At 45.1% G+C, this 16,364-nt stretch overlaps 1 pseudogene; it reads right to left on the bottom strand.

The window, feature by feature from the left end:
* Positions 1-3,212: 3,212 nt before the first annotated feature.
* LOC117064662 lies at positions 3,213-15,178 on the bottom strand (annotated as a pseudogene).
* Positions 15,179-16,364: the final 1,186 nt, after the last annotated feature.

The raw sequence follows: 16,364 nt of genomic DNA on the forward strand, positions 1-16,364 counted from the left end.
ATTCTCAGGTGTCAAAAGGGAGTTGCTTTTTTTCTTCTAAGTGACGTTTCCAACAACTATGGATGGTAACGTTTCCAACAACTACAAAACCATATGATGTTCCTGACAAAGTTACAAGGGTAAGAGCAGTGAAGTATTGAGAATGTCAACCAGCATCACCTCCTTGCCTCACCTTTACTTGTCTGCACTGTGGCATTATGTATATTGTGTAAATACTGAAAAACCCATTGGGAGAGACAGGCACTTAGAGATCAGTCCTCACTTTCTGACCTTGCACAACTGGCTCAGCCTCTTGGACGTGTGTCAGCAGTGGTAAATCCTCGTGCGTCTGCAGCAACCTCAGTTCTTGTCTCCTCAGAAAAAAGAATTGGACGAAGGAGGCAGAAGGCAGAAGGAGAGACAGAGACTGAGGCAAGTTTTAGAGCAGGAGTGAAAATGGATTAAAAAGCTTTAGAGCAGGAATAAAGGAAGTAAAGTACCATGGAAGAGAGCCAAGCAGGCAACATGAGAGATCGAGGAGACTGTTTGGCATTTGACTTGGGGTTTTATATGTTGGCATGCTTCTGGGGTCTTGTGTCCCTTTTCCATGATTCATTCCTTGGGGGAGGCTGTCCACATGCACAGTGGCCTGCCAGCGCATGGGAGGGCCACATGTGCAGTGTGCTTACTGGAGTTGTGCACATGCTCACTTTGAGGCGTTCTTCCCTTCCAGTTGAATGTTCCTAGAAGGTCACAGACCAGTTAAATGCCACCATTTTGCCTCTTAATGAGCATGCTTGAGCCCACTGGCTCAACTCCTGAGATCTTATCGGGAAGCTGCCAATCACCGGCTTCAGGTGTTTTCTATCTAGGGAGACTGCCTTTCCCTGGTGCCGGCTGTGACCAATTATTATTTTAGGGAGACAGTGTAACAACTGCCTGACCATCACCTGATGGTGGCCTGACATTTCTGGGGGAAGGGAGGGGCCTCTCCTGCCCTGCTCACATCCACCCGACTACCTACTGTAACACTTGGGCTAGCTTGAAAGTCCTTTGCTGCTCTAACATCCCACGATTGCATGGTCTGTGTTCAAGGAGGCTCATTATTTTGACAGCTTTGGCCTTGCTTTGTGTAAAACTCAGCCAACCCATGACTGTTGGTGACCACAGATGGACAGAGAACCCAGTCATGGACCAGCCTCCTTCCCTCCCTATTACCTAATTCCCAACTCCCTTCTGGCAGCCTTTGACATTCTTCTGGTTTGGAATCCATCTGTGGGTCCTGTTTCATCCATCAAATTCCAAATTAGGTTCATCTATTGCCATAACAACAAGTGGACAGCATGAGGTGGCTGGCCTTTTCTACCCCAAAGTGACAACAACTGCGCTCATCATCCAGGAACAGCCTCACCACACAAAGCCACCCATGTTTGCAGACCTCATCATCACTGCCATGGTGGTCAGAACAGCAGCCACTCCCACCACTCACTGGTAGGAGCTCCATGAGGCCAGGGTCTCCACCAGGATTACACGACCTGCAGAAAGACATTTGGAAGTGGGTGCTGAGTTACAGTCAGGGTTAGGTGACTTGTGTTTTGACTTTATTATGAGTGTGTCATGTTTCTAGGAGTATGAACATGCCTGGAAAGTGGAGTTGAGACTAAACTATTGGTTCCACCATAAGGGACGGGATTAGTGGTTCCTGGGCCCTGCCAGCAATGCAGCTGTATAGACAAGCCACAGTGACCTAATCTCCCCAAGTATGAGCTGGCCACTCCAGCTGTGATGGGGGAGTTCTAGCTGGAGGGTGTGAGACAGATTTGAGTGAATGGGAAAGTCTATGAGTGTCTGTGGACACGACAGCAGAAAGGGGATGGCTGTATTAAAGAGAAAGAAATATACCCGTGATTACAGAGGGGGGCCATGCGTGCAGGTGACAAGTATCCCTGTGCTCAGGAAAACAGGAAAAGGCAATGGAGAAGATATGGGCACCAAACAATTTAAGAAGAAGGCAATGCCCTTGGGAGAAGCAAAGACCAGCAGAAAACGGGACGGACCACTGTTGTCCAAAGGAAGTGAGTCATGTTCCATTTGCAGAAAAGTGGCTAATAAAAAAAGTTGATAAAATCCGTAAGTTTTAAAATATTTGGTTATTTTCAAAAAAAGGATTAGGGAGATGTTGAGTCTTCATTTTGAGCAGATTTTCCCTGGTGCTGAGTGGGGTCAAGCTCACATCTTCCCCCACATGGTTCCTTGAGACTTAATGAGGAGGCACATTCTTGTACATATTTCTTCCATTCACCTCATTAATTTCTAGCACATTATTCCAATTGTAGTTAAATCATTAATTGTGTAATTAGTTGATGGTCTAATTTTACTCTCTTCTCTTCCTTTTATCCTTCCCTCCTCCCATTCTATCTCTTTTGGATAGATTTACAAGTGAACAACAACTGAAGCAAAGACATTTCAACAACTCTTTGGTTTATTTTAACCAAACTTTTTCTACGTATTTTTAGATAGTTAAAAAATCAATAAGGCATTATTGAAAGCATGTTTTTCCAGGCCTTTTGGAGCTTAAAAATTGAAGACAATATCCCAAGGAAAGGATGCAGCTAATTTTTTTAGACAATAAACTTCAAACACTCATATTTCATGTAGTTCTTTATATCAAAACTAAACTGAATATTTAAACTAAAATGATAGAGCATGTAAATTCAATTACTTAGCTATCACTCATTCTAAGAATACAAGCATATAAGTGACTCAATCAAAAGAGGATATTTTAAAAATATATAGAAAAATTTATAATTTCTGAAAGGCTCAAATTAACCAGTTTAGAATGTTCAAAATTCAGTCCAAAAGCTGGAAACCAGCTCCTGTAAAATTAGCATATTTTATACAAATGGATGAATCCAGCAAATAATACAAGATCCCTGTGTACTCCTGTGAACTCAACTTCCTTCTGTGTCTTTGTGTCAATATTGTAGCCATAGCATTGCTGATCGAGATACATAAAAGTCCCAGCGATTCTGACTGGATGTGTGGCTGTCTGTCGCCTTTCCCTGCACATCCTGTGTGAGTCCCTCTATATAGAGAGAGGAAGTCCGTGTGTGTGTGTGTGTGTGTGTGTGTGTGTGTGTGTATGTATATATTGGACTTGGCAAGGTTTATTTGGTAGGGCACAGAGTCTATCCCCAGGTCCTGAGAGTGCACTGGAGGGAAAGGGGTGGATTTCAGGGAACTTTCTTGCTGTTTTGGATGCTCTTGGGGAACAGCTGCCGGCCCAGCCAGAGCTGCAGCAAGAGGACAGCATGGCACACATGCTGGGCAGCAGAGCTGCAAGATGTGGAGGGGTGTGTGTTCCAGGAGAGCTCCATGAGCCCCAGCACCAGCACCCTGAGCAGGTGTGTGAGCCAGTGTGCAGTTCTGGCCCACAGGAGGTAGGGCAGTGTGTGGAAATACCAGACGTAGAACTGGTAGTGGAGGGGGGTGGCTGAAGCAGATGCCAATGAAGTTAGAGGTGAAGAGAGTAGAAATGACCTGGCTGGGTGTGAGGGGCTGGAGTGTAGAAATGACCTGGCTGGGTGTGAGGGGCTGGAGTGTAGAAATGACCTGGCTGGTGTGAGGGGCTGGAGTGTAGAAATGACCTGGCTGGGTGTGAGGGGCTGGAGTGTAGAAATGACCTGGCTGGGTGTGAGGGGCTGGAGTGTAGAAATGACCTGGCTGGGTGTGAGGGGCTGGAGTGTAGAAATGACCTGGCTGGGTGTGAGGGGCTGGAGTGGAACCTTCCTTTTGGAGGGATCCTTCAGCAGGGACAAGATACATTCCCCCATCCTGTGCCACCAGTAGAGGGTAAACAGCAAGAACAAGGTGAGGTGGGTGGCTAGCAGGGCCAGGTGGAAGGCACGGTGCAGGCAGAGAGCCCCTGGGAGGAAGCGCCTGTTCACGATCCAGCAGAATAGAAACTGGCGGCCAAGGTCGAAGGAGCGAGACAGGTAGCCAGTGGGCTTCTCCAGCAGGAAGGGTAGCCCCAGCACCACCTGAAGGCCAACACAGATGCCCAGCTTGGGGAGGGCCCCACGGCAGCCAAACCATGTGAGGAGAAGAAACAGTAACCCAGGGGCAGAGAGCCTCACATTCCTCTTTACGGAGGCTGCCAGGCTGGAACACCAGCAGCCCCAGCCCCAGCCCTGGGCCAGCAGGAGGCTGATACTGAGGGCACTGAGTCATAGAGGAGTCACAGCACAAAGGTCCATTTGGGGTCCCTGACTTCCCGTAAAGGTGGAGTGAACACAGTAAGAGGCGTGGCACATGAAAAATAAGACAAAGGGAGGTACCTTGTAGGTCTGGTGGTAGATAAAGAAGACAAGCAGCAAGGTGGCCAGGTAGAGCACAGCAAAGATGTTTTGGGCATGTGAATGTCAGTGCCTCGGCCCAGGGGCATAGAACAGCCCCACAAAGTTGGACACAAAACCAGCTGAGTACACAAGTGGTCCACTGTCATCCCGCAGCTGGGTCTAGTCATAGGTACCGCTGATGACGTCTTCCACCTGGGCCACGTAGGCCTTCTGGTCGATCTCTGTATCTTTCACTAATTTTCAGAGTTCGTAATAAGAGTTATTCAGGTACCTATAGAGGAACTGGCACAGGATGTGCAGGGAAAGGAGAAAGACAGCCATACATCCAGGTGAGCCAGGTTTGAGAAAACATGGGCAGGGCCAGGTGCAGTAATCTAAGCACTTTGGGAGGCCAAGGCAGGGGGATCACCTGAGGTCGGGAGTTCAAGACCAGCCTGAGCAACATGGCGAAACTCCACTTCTACTAAAATACAAAATTTAGCCAGGTGTGGTGGCGGGTGCCTGTAATCCCAGCTACTTGGGAGGCCAAGGAAGGAGAATTGCTTGAACTTGAGAGGTGGAAGTTGTAGTGAGCCAAGATTGTACCACTGCACTCAGTGAGCTGAGATTGTATCACTGCACTCCATCCTGGGTGAGAGAGCAAGACTCCATCTCAAAGAAGAAGGAAGGAAGGAAGGAAGGAAGGAAGGAAGGAAGGAAGGAAGGAGAGAGGGAGAGACAGAGAGGGAGGGAGGGAGGGAGGGAGGAGGAAGGAAGGAAGGAAGGAAGGAAGGAAGGAAGGAGAGAGAGACAGAGAGGGAGGGAGGGAGGGCTGGAGGAAGGAAGGAAGGAAGGAAGGAAGGAGGAAGGAAGGAAGGAGAGAGAGACAGAGAGGGAGGGAGGGAGGGAGGAAGGAAGGAGGAAGGAAGGAAGGAAGGAGAGAGAGAGAGACAGAGAGGGAGGGAGGGAGGGAGGGAGGAAGGAAGGAAGGAGAGAGGGAGAGACAGAGAGGGAGGGAGGGAGGGAGGGAGGGAGGGGGAGGAAGGAAGGAAGGAAGGAGAGAGGAGAGAGAGAGAGGGAGGGAGGGAGGGAGGGAGGGAGGGAGGGAGGAAGGAGGACGGAAGGGAGGAAGGGAGGGAGGGAGGGAGGGAGGGAGGAAGGAAGGACGGAAGGGAGGAAGGGAGGGAGGGAGGGAGGGAGGGAGGAAGGAAGGACGGAAGGGAGGGAGGGAGGGAGGGAGGGAGGGAGGGAGGGAAAGAGAACATGGGCAGATGCAGTACAGATTTGACTCAAAAGCAACTTGTTTCAGTGGGTCAAAGTGATCTATGTACCCTTCTAAAGCACTCAAATGGTTAAGAATGTCACCAGAGGAATCTCCGAGTAAAAACCAAAGCCCAAAAAGACTGCCCCCAAAAGAGACTTATCATCAAGAACTTCTAGGTCAATTACACATTTTAAGGTCACCAAAGCAGGAGTATCACTAGCGTGCATTTTTTTCTTCAGGGCCTGCTAAACAATGACAGTACTCAATCAGGAAAGTAAATGAACTTATTGGGACTGATTTTAAATTATTTCAATTGCTGAATGAGCACTATATTCATTTTCATCATTGTCCCACCCCAGACTTCTGCTAAAGCCCTAGTGTTGCAATTAATTTACAAAAAGTCTTAAAAAGCCAGTTAATTCTCATTTCACACTCAAGTGAATCAGCTTTTACTTTGAGTTTCCAGAATAACAAAGTAAGTCTTTGATATGCTTTGGCTGTGTCCCCACCCAAATCTCATCATGAATTGTAGCTCCTATAATCCCCACATATTGTGGGAGGGACTTGGTGGGAAGTAACTGAATCTTGGGGGTGGATTTTTCCCACACTGTTCTCATGATAATGAATAAGCCTCACGAGATCTGATGGTTTTATGAAGGGAAGTTCCCTGAAAGCACTGTCTTGCCTGTTGCCATGTAAGATGTGTCATTTCTTCTCCTTTGCCTTCCACCATGATTGTGATGCCTCCCCAGGCATGTGGAAATGCGAGTCCATTAAACCTCTTTTTCTTTATAAATGACACAGTCTTGGGTATTTCTTCATAACAGTATGAAAATGGACTAGTACAGCCTTAATGAAAATTGCCCTTAGAGTGTAAAAATTACAGGGCTAGAGGAAATCTTTCAAAAGCAAGTAATCTTGGATTCTGTCTACAAGTTGTGATTAATCCACCTGGGACAAGAAAGAATATGTGTTTTCAAATGGCCACCTGTCTGTTGCAATAAATAGTATTTTCAAAAGTAAGGGATGTGGGAGTAGAGCAGTAGCATTTAGTCAGCTTAATTTATTAACACACTTAGTGTGTACTCTAAATGAACTCTGAATGCAAGTGCCTGAGGTGCCAGCCTTCTGAGATGCACTGGACCTGAGAAAGGGGCAAGGGGTAGTGGGTGCTTAGGGCCACCAGGTGCTTGAGCCATAGCAGAGCTCAACAGTCAAACTCGTCTTCCTAACACACAGTCTGTGGAGGCTGCTGCCTCTGTGAAACTGTCCCAACCATCCTCCAGTAAAGTCACAAGCACAGGAGGGAAGAAGTCCAACAGATTTGGGAGATGTAGGAGAAATACATGGAGAAAAAACATGGACTACCTCCATTTCAATAACACTTCTTTGAGCATCTGAGCATCTTTTGTCACTACATTTTTGTCCCCTTGCAAATTTGGTGCCGGTACATAAATCTGCTTCCATGAAGACTTACTGAGTTGACCTTCTGCTAGAACTTGAATTTCAAGCTAGAAATGCAGGGCTAAGGAACACCTGTGATGCTATCGATGGCCCAGGCAGAAGGTCAGGTCCCACCCAACTGCAGAGCTCCATATCTCCTGGCCGCCAGATGTGCCAACTTTGAAATGAAATAAAAACCAATAGTCTCTTCTGTTAATTTTAGGTGTGAAAGGAAAATAAAATCTTTGCACCCCAAACTCATTATACCAAGAAGAAAGTTAAGCTTGGTAACTAAAGCATGCAAAAAAGAAAAAGAAAAGAAAAGAAGAAAACTTGCCTTCCTTTTTGTTCCCACACAGATGGCTGCAATGACAGAAGGCCACATATCTCCCCAGGTGGCCTCCCTCACAAATTGCTCACATGGAAATTTTATATGGGCCCCCAAATATTTCAGAATACATATCCCCCTCATAACCCATAACCCTAAAGCAGAGTTCTATGGACTCTCATCTGACAGTGTAAAGTAGTAGCTTATCTTCACAGGCATGGGACAAAAACAAGACTAGAATGCCCCCTCCCTCTACCCACTCTGAAACAAATGCACATTTGACTTCTTCCTCTACTTTGTGTTTACCTTATCCTGTATAAAATGCGGACTTACTGAATGCAGATTTACAAGTGCAGATTTACAAATGCATAATTAACTGTTTCTCTGCCCCTCTTTTCACATGTAAAACATGGATTCAGCCAGTGCTAATCAAAGCCTCACTAGAATGTAACACTCAACTCATCCTCTACCTTCCTCCCCTTCTTTTCCTCCTTCCCTTGCTGCTCACTCTTTGCCCTTTAAATATGGAAGTCCTCAAAACCTTCTTAGGAAAAAGCCCTGACCACAAATCCTATTGTAACTTGTGTCTCTTTGTCCTGGACACATCCTCAACCTTGGCAAAATAAACCTCTAAATTGATTCGGATGTGACTCATATAATTTTTGGTTTACATAGTCCTCTCAGTAAAGGTAATACATTGTTTTCCTAGTTAAATTTACGAAAACCAGGACAATCGAAGGCTTTTCACTGGACACACGTGGGGTAAATCCAGAGTGCCAGGCTGAGGTTGGTGTGATGTGGAGGTAGTGGGAGTTACCACAAACCTCTGCTTTCTCCTGAGCAACCCAGAAGTTCAAAAGGAGTTTTTGCACAGATTCTTACCTACATGTACTTGAGTTGTTTTCTCTAGTTTAACTGCCCGATAACTTGCCTCATAGGTGAAGTTTTACAAAGTAAAAAGGCAGGCTTAAGGAAACAAAAAGATAAAACTGCTTATCCAGAATGAGACCAAATCTGAAACTGGATTCTATTCGACTGCCATTACTAATTCAAAGAACCACTGGAATCTAAGACTGAAATATCTCCACTCCTCTGTTTCTGTCCCTTGCTCTCCCATACCAAAGTTTGGGGTCTAAAAAAGGAAGCCAAATTCAACAGGGACAGATATTTTAGAAGAAAAACTCATTTTATTTCAAACTTCATTTTATTAAACTCAAGGTATTTGTCTCTAGTTGATCTGATGACTCAAAGGTTTCATGCTGGCCTCCTCTGAGGGCTTTGGAAAGCCTCACATGCCCACAGAGGATGCAGCTGATAAAACAGAGCCGGCCAGAGACGGTCACTTATCCCAACATCAATGGGTGCTTTCAGTTGATTCAGATATAATTGAAATGCCCCATCTGCATTGAGTTTGCCAGTGCAGGAAAACACAGAAAAGAAGTGTCGGCCTTGCCCCAGGTTATAAACAGTGTCCGGGTTTTTCATGAATTACCTCTTATGACTGTTCCTACATTTGAGAAAATGAATTGTCTAGCCACCAATGTGCGCAGATCTCATTTCATTTTCATTCAATATCCACTCATCAGACAGAAGATAAAAACCAAATGAACAGATCGCCAGACTCCATACAGAAGAGAAGACATTCCTGCCAGGGCATAGGCCACACAGTCCCCACCCCATGCTCTCACAGCAGCAAAAGTGTGCTTTAAAACAGCAGATTTTTCTGGCAGCTGTGTGTTTGTAATCACCAAAAGAAATACGTCCCCCATCATGTATGTATGGAGCGATTAGGTGCAGATGTTGACTCTTGTACAAATATTTTACTATGGATTCAATTATTAAACTTTTGCCATACTTAATCACATAAACTATGCTTGAAGAATATATATGCCTCTTTTCAACACAGCAAATGATGGGTGATGCCTGGATTAAAGGAGGGATAGGACCATGTGCCACTGTATATTGGGGAAAAATTCATTTTCTTCCTAAAATGACCCCATAGGGTGATACAAGAGTGACTGGAGTCATTTTATTAAAATGCACACACACACACACACACACACACACACTACGCTAACATCCATGCCTTTCATTATTACAGTTAATTAGTAGAGTAGATTTTACTTAGAAGGGCTTAGTTGACAGATTTGTTTGTGGTAGAGCATTTCCCCCTCTATGGAGCTAGAAATATCATTGTAAATGTGGCGGTTAACAACATCTCTATCTGCTGCTAAGAAAGTGTTGACACAGATGTTTGGCTAATCATTTATAGCAAATAGTTATTCCCATAAAGGCTAAGATTAGTCGGAATTGGCATGCACTTCTTTCTTCTGTGAGTCTCATTTGATTATGGATGATGTTTTGTTAGAGTGTATCCATGCAACCTCATAAATGATGTAAAACCCAAGAAAAACACAGACTCTGTGCCAAAACCGAATTAAATACACATCAGAAAAATGTGAGTCTGATTCAGGTTCAGGTACCATGAAACTTGCCTTGGTCTATTGTTGTTAAAACCTTTAGGAAAACTATAAAAAGCAAGCTTGACATTAATATCAATTTAAAGTTGGCATAGCTGCCAACAGTTATCCCACATGAACCTCAGCTGGCTGCATCGTCTCCAGCACAACATATGGTGGCAGCAATTGCAGCCTCCAAAAGCTGTGAAAAATGGCCCACGCAGACTGGGCAAGGAAAAGCCGTCTTATCTGTATAGATGTGCTGCCACTGTCAGCATTTTTCTAATGATGAGCACAGACACGTCTGGGAGTTGGATGTGGAGGCAGTTGTTTCTCCCACTTGCGCTCTGGGTGAGCAGTTTCAGAGTCTCTTATCAGTGCCATACTCCCTTTCTCCTTCCATCAACCGACCCCAAGAGGTCTATTCAGCATGCCACCACCTCTCTTCTCTCCTTTGCCACCCCCTCCTCACACAGATTCTAGGAAATGCAAGTAGAACTATCCATAGGATTATTTCTGGAGCCTCTCCAGGAATCTGGAAGTCCTGTATCTTATTTCTCCACTATCCACAGTCCCAGGAATGGGGCTTAGGATACCAAGGGCAATACCAAAGCCCAGTCAAGCACTGGGGCCTCCAACCAGGAAAACATCTATTCATTTGTGACTTGAAGCATCATGTACTCATACGGTATGTGCCTGCTACTGGGAAGCATTCTACCAGGTGCTGGGGGAGAAGGGAGAGGGACAAAGACCTGGATGTGAAATGGTTGCATAAACTTCACCTGCCTGCCTGTCCACTAGGGAACTGAATCATGGACACCAGAAAGCAAAGTCACAAAGGGAAAGTGTGGAGAGTTGAAACTCTTGAGTATCAGGTGGGCTGATAACCATTTACCCTGGCAAGGAAATAACTGACATCATGTGAGTCGGAGAGAATGCCAAGTTAGCTTCCCCCAGGGGAGAAGGCTAAGCCGTTAACATTGTGAGTGCACAGAGCACCCAAGTTTGTTAAGAAACCCCATCCTAACGCTGAAACCACTACTTATCACAGGAGCGTCTCATGTACAGAAATCTAAGACTCTGACTCCCCTCTTGAGAATTTTTATTTGTATGAAAATATGGCGTCCCATCCAAAATTAATACTGACACTTAATCTCCATTGTGGTGGAAGTAGAAGGCGGAGCCTTTTAGGAGGTAATTAAGAGGGTTCCACCCTCATGATGGATTAGCGCCTTATGAAAGGGCTGAAGAGAATGAGCTTAAGGCCCTTTTTGCCTTTCTGTCCCTTCTACCAAGTGAGGACCGAGCACTTTTCGCCTCCTAAGGATGCAGCAACAAAGCCCGTCTTGGAATCAGAGGCTGTGCCCTCATCAGACACCAAACCTTGATCTTAGACTTCCCAGACCCTGGTGCAATGACAAAATAAATTTCTGTTCTTTATATATTAGCCACGTGGACTAAGACAGCACCTCACACAATCTTCCTCCATCTCTATCTCCCAAATGCAAGTTAAGCTGCTGTTATGCCGTGTAACTTAGCCCAGTGCTCCCCAGCACTTTTCCGTTACAAACTTTTATATATGTCAATCTCAACAAGGAACAAAAGAGGCATGCTCTTTTATTTTAAACAAAATCGGTAGGGAAGAGAGGAGAGAAGAATGGGCAAGCAAACACACAAACACACTCAGACCTTTACATCTTGTTCTGAATGCTTTTTACATTTGTATTTACTTTCAAGATACTTAATAGGGTCAGCTTCTAATCTCCTACACTCTTCATTACCTGATAACTCCTGGTCCTCCTTGAAGACTTGGCTCAGAAGTCAGCAACTGCAGGCCTCTTTGGCCTCTGGGCGTCCTTGGCACCCATTCATACCTCTACGAGGGACTTATTACATGGTGTCGACTCACTTCTCCTTTTCCAGCAGACTGAAGTTCTTAAGAGAGGATAACAATGCCTTTAGCAACATTGTATGACAGCTCTGTGCAATCAAACTGGTGACAATAACAAAAACGTTGTACACCTGCACTTCCCAATTGGCAGCCACCAGCCACATGTGACGACGGAGCATTTGAAATGAAATGTCGAGGATGTGACTGAGGAACTGAGTCTTTTTTCATTGTATTTCATGCTAATTAATTTAAATGTATATCTCATTCACTGCACATGGCTAATGACCCTCATATGGGACCGTACACCTCCCGAAGCTCCTATACTGCTTGGAAGAGGGAACCTGGCCCACTGTTAACAAAATAAACTGACCTCAGGAGCTAAAACCTATCTTAGTTCTTTGCTTAAATGGCGAAACCTTCTGAAAGATCAAGGAAGTTACTCATCTCCATCTTTATTCATTTTCCACACATTTGACCAATTGCCCTGTGCCAACCTGGTGAGACTGCTGTCTTACTAGACTTCCATTCCATGTAGGGCCTCTCCACAGAAGTGCATGTGAACAGAGACCTGTGCCTCATGGGGGAAGATCTGGAGGGGAGGCTGTGTGCTCCAGACAGAAGCCCAGTACCTGAAAAGGCCCCTAAAGTCCTGGTAAGTGAAAAGAGGAGTCTGGTTTTGAAGGCAGCAGTGGAAGAGGCTGTCTTCAAACAATGCAGGGCCCTACAGGCATCAGAACATTTGCATTCTACTTTAAGCATAGTGGGAAGCCATTGGAGGACCCTGACAGGGGCACAACGTAATGTTCCTGAGGGTTTAAACCTCCTCTTCTCGCAGTTGGGAGAACACTAGACACCGGTGGTAGGGCAGGAAGGAGAGCAGGAAGGCAGGTGAGGTCCCCTCTCCAGTGGTCTGGGGGCAGAACTGGCCTGGCCAGAAGGAGGAAGGCAGAGGGACAGAGCCAATAGGATGTCTCCAGGTTGAGCTGGAGCACTGGGAACTCCAGACACAGAGATGCCTCCTGCAGTGAGGTTGGAGTGGGTGGCAGAGCTGATTACTGAGAAGTGCAAGATTTCAGCATTGCCAAGGTGGATGGAGGGAAGAAATGTTGGTGATCCCCAAGGGACATCTATGTGGGCATCTATGTGTCAGGTGAAAGCAACCAGGGAGACGTCCAGAAGAGCTGACCTCAGCAGCCACCACCACCCTTTGCTCTGAGATGTAAAGCCTGTTAACACAAGAAGACACTGTGATGGCAGCAGTCCAGTCCCATGCCTCTTTCTCTCTCTCAAAGATTACTGGAGAAGGTCTGTCCAGTGACTGAGCTTGGATCCCAAAAGCTTGGCACAGGGCTGGTGACCTACTGGGGTGCGCAGGATGGCTGCAGCACTTTAAATCCCCCTGGAGCTCTATTTCCCATGGACTGAACCCTTAGATATAGTTGTTGAGAAGAACTGGGATGCCCCCCAGATTTTCTTAAATTTTATTTCTCACAGCGGACTCTCAGCAATGAGATAAATTTAGATTCCCTGTTAAGCAACCCACCATGGTAATTGTGCAAGTATGATGTTTTAAATTACACTTTTATTATCTTGCCTTTCTCTTCCAACTTCTAATTCTCCTTTCTCATCACTCTCTGGTTGTTCCTGATCTGTAACCCTTCCTCCTCACAGGACAGTCATTAAATGGCTCCAATCTCCAGTAAATGGTGGAAAGAATGAATGGGTTTGGCTTTAAATACTCCTAAGTAGACAGTTGGGAAGTGGTCGAAAATTAAAACCAGGCAGCTTAATGATATTAATATGATCTGTTCGAAAAAACGAGCCTCAGCCCCTTGTCTCTGGGCTTGGCTTTGTCTATGACCTCAGAGCTCAGAGGGAACAACTGGGAAGGGGAGGCTGTTGGTGACCAGGCCCCCCAGCAGAGGAAACCATGCAGTGGGGCTCCTCTCTAGTCCACAGATAGCTTCGCTCACCTCACATGGAAACAGGAAATCCAGCTTCTTCAGGTCAGAATGGACAGCCAACTGTTCCTGCAGAGATGAGGCTGGTGGAGGCTGAGCGGATAATCCCTCAGCATCTCTCCAGCACCTCTTTCCCAACTCTGCCTGAATACGGAGAGCTGCAATCAACCCACATACACCCCAGGCAGCCCATTGGGGCTACTATTTTTACTTGCTGGGCTCTCACTGAAAACTTTACAAATGGAGGAACTTTTATACATTTGCCATCAAGAATTCAGAAAGTGCCTTCAACTACAGCCTGGTGAATACAATGACCTGGTGCAAGGATGTGATATTCATACCCAAATGTCTCAGTGTGAGGATTTGGGGTTGATCATTTCTTTTGATTTATCATTGAGGGCAAACAAAAGGTGAATTATATTAACATCCTGTCAAGAATAGCAGTGCCACGATTGTTTGTCATTTCAATGCCCCAAATATATCAAGCACTATATCAACCACAGACAACAGGGAAGCCTAAAATGGACCCTTTTAAAATCATGCATAAAATGGTAACTTTCTACCAACAATGCCAATTATTTTGATCTCTAGAACAGGAGGCAGGCAGGAGGGAACACATTTTGTCAGACATAAAGACTTTTCCAGGCTGTCCTCATTGGCATCTTCGGATGCATTCTACTCACACTAAAACAAATCTGTTCAGACTCATTGATTCCCCAGTCACACATGGATCATCCTAGTAGCACAGGAAAGATCTAAAGAAAGTACAGTCCTGATGCCCCTAATGAGAATGAAGTGAACAAGGGAGGCAAAGTTCTAAGATGGCTCCTGAAAGTCTCCATTTTACCCTGGCCCCAGTATACACAAATTGTCACCCAGTTATTAAATCAATTACTAATCTAGGTTCTGCTGTGAAGAGATCTTGCAGATAAAATCAAAGTCTTGAAGATGAATCCAATAAATTGACTTCAGGATACAGAGATTTTCCTGGGTGGCCCTGATCTAATCAGGTGATGAGGCTCTTCCTGAAGAAAGATATTTGAGGGTGATGGGAATTCAACATGAGGGAGATTCTCTACTGCTGGTTTGAAGGTAGAAGGGCCCATGTGGCAAGGAATGTGGGTGGCCTCTAAGAGCTGGAGTTCTCATTCCTACAGCTAGGAGGAACTGAATTCCGCCAACAACCTGCATGAGGCAGAGACAGATTCTTCCCAGAGGCTCCAGAAATGAAAAATGTCCAACCAGCACCCAAATTCACTGCACAAAACCTTTAGCAGAAAATCCAGCCTCATTGCACTCTGACTTCTGACCTGTAAGATCTATGAACTAATGAACAGTTATTGGTTTCAGTAATTAAGTTTGTGGTAACATTTACATAGCAAAAGAAAACTACAAATTCTGTTTTGGAGCTAACAGATAAAGACTTCTAAGCAGATGCCATGGCCACACAACGTCTATGCTCAACCTCGGTTTCCTTACCATACCGGCGTAGCAATGCCTGTTCATCATGCCTCATTGGGAAGGGGCGAGGACTGTCAAGAAAATGCTTAGAAGACTCTCATAAAAATAGAAGTTGCCACCAAAGGTAGAATAAATCCTACTCTTGTTGTCAATGAGTATAAGTAATTACGGTCATTCTCATTTTCACTGTTGGAGACATTTCTTTTTTTACCACAATGTTGTTTGAAAAAATATAGTACCAGGAAAATAGCCTTTCCCAGGCAGCAATGCTTGGAAGGTGGGCATTCATTGAGATGTTGGTGGTTGTTTCTTGAAGCAGGATGCTAAGGTCTAATAGTCATCACATTCTCAGAGAGTCACAGAATATCGGAGATGAAAGGTCCTGAGAGGTCCTGCAGTGGAGGAACTTGCTCAGTATTAACCTACCTGGCACTTTTTTCCTCCCTGAACCAAAAAGCACTCTCCTCCAGCCACTCGGCTGAATCTCATGGAAATGGAGTGGTCTATGGAACCCACTTTGAGGAGCTGGTTGAGAAGCTAATGAAAACAAACAAACAAATGAAGATCTGCGGACTCTCTGTAGCAGGCGATCTGGTCCTTCCATCACGTGGGGCTGTGAGACTCCCTGCAGCCCATCTAGGGCCCAGAGCTCTCTGCCAGCTTTCAGACATCTGCCGCCCCCCTTTGTCCTTGGACCTCAATGTTCCAGGCACTCTGGGCAAACAAAATGAGCTCTGGTAACAATATTTAAGGTGAGTGGCACTGCCCTTCAATACATGGGGAAATGTACATCCTCAACATGTTCACTAAGAAGTTAAAGGCATTTTTAGCGGGAAAATATTTGGCTAGATAAGAGAATGAAAATTCACTGTCCTTAAAAAAAAAACCTACCTTTTAACTTATCCAAATTCCACAAAAATAAACACTTTGTCTACTTGCAAATAAAAGATGTGGCATTTAAAACAAGACCTGCTCTGCCAGATAAAGAAGTATATTATAAATCAACAGGAATTTATATTGTATGGCCTTGGGCCAAGACAATAGGAGATCAAGGGAACAGAGCAGACAGTCCAGAAACGGCCTCTCACACGCAGGGACTAACATATGAGCAATATTACTTAAAAAGATGAATTACTCAAGAACAAAGTCTATAAAACTTGCTAAGTCTTTGGTAAAAAGAAAAAACAAAGTTAATCACCAACTCATCTTATTTTAAAATAAATTTCAAATGGAAAACAAAT

Source organism: Trachypithecus francoisi, unplaced genomic scaffold (genome assembly GCF_009764315.1).
Source record: "Trachypithecus francoisi isolate TF-2019V2 unplaced genomic scaffold, Tfra_2.0 Lachesis_group2, whole genome shotgun sequence".
In the NCBI taxonomy this organism is placed as follows: domain Eukaryota; kingdom Metazoa; phylum Chordata; class Mammalia; order Primates; family Cercopithecidae; genus Trachypithecus; species Trachypithecus francoisi.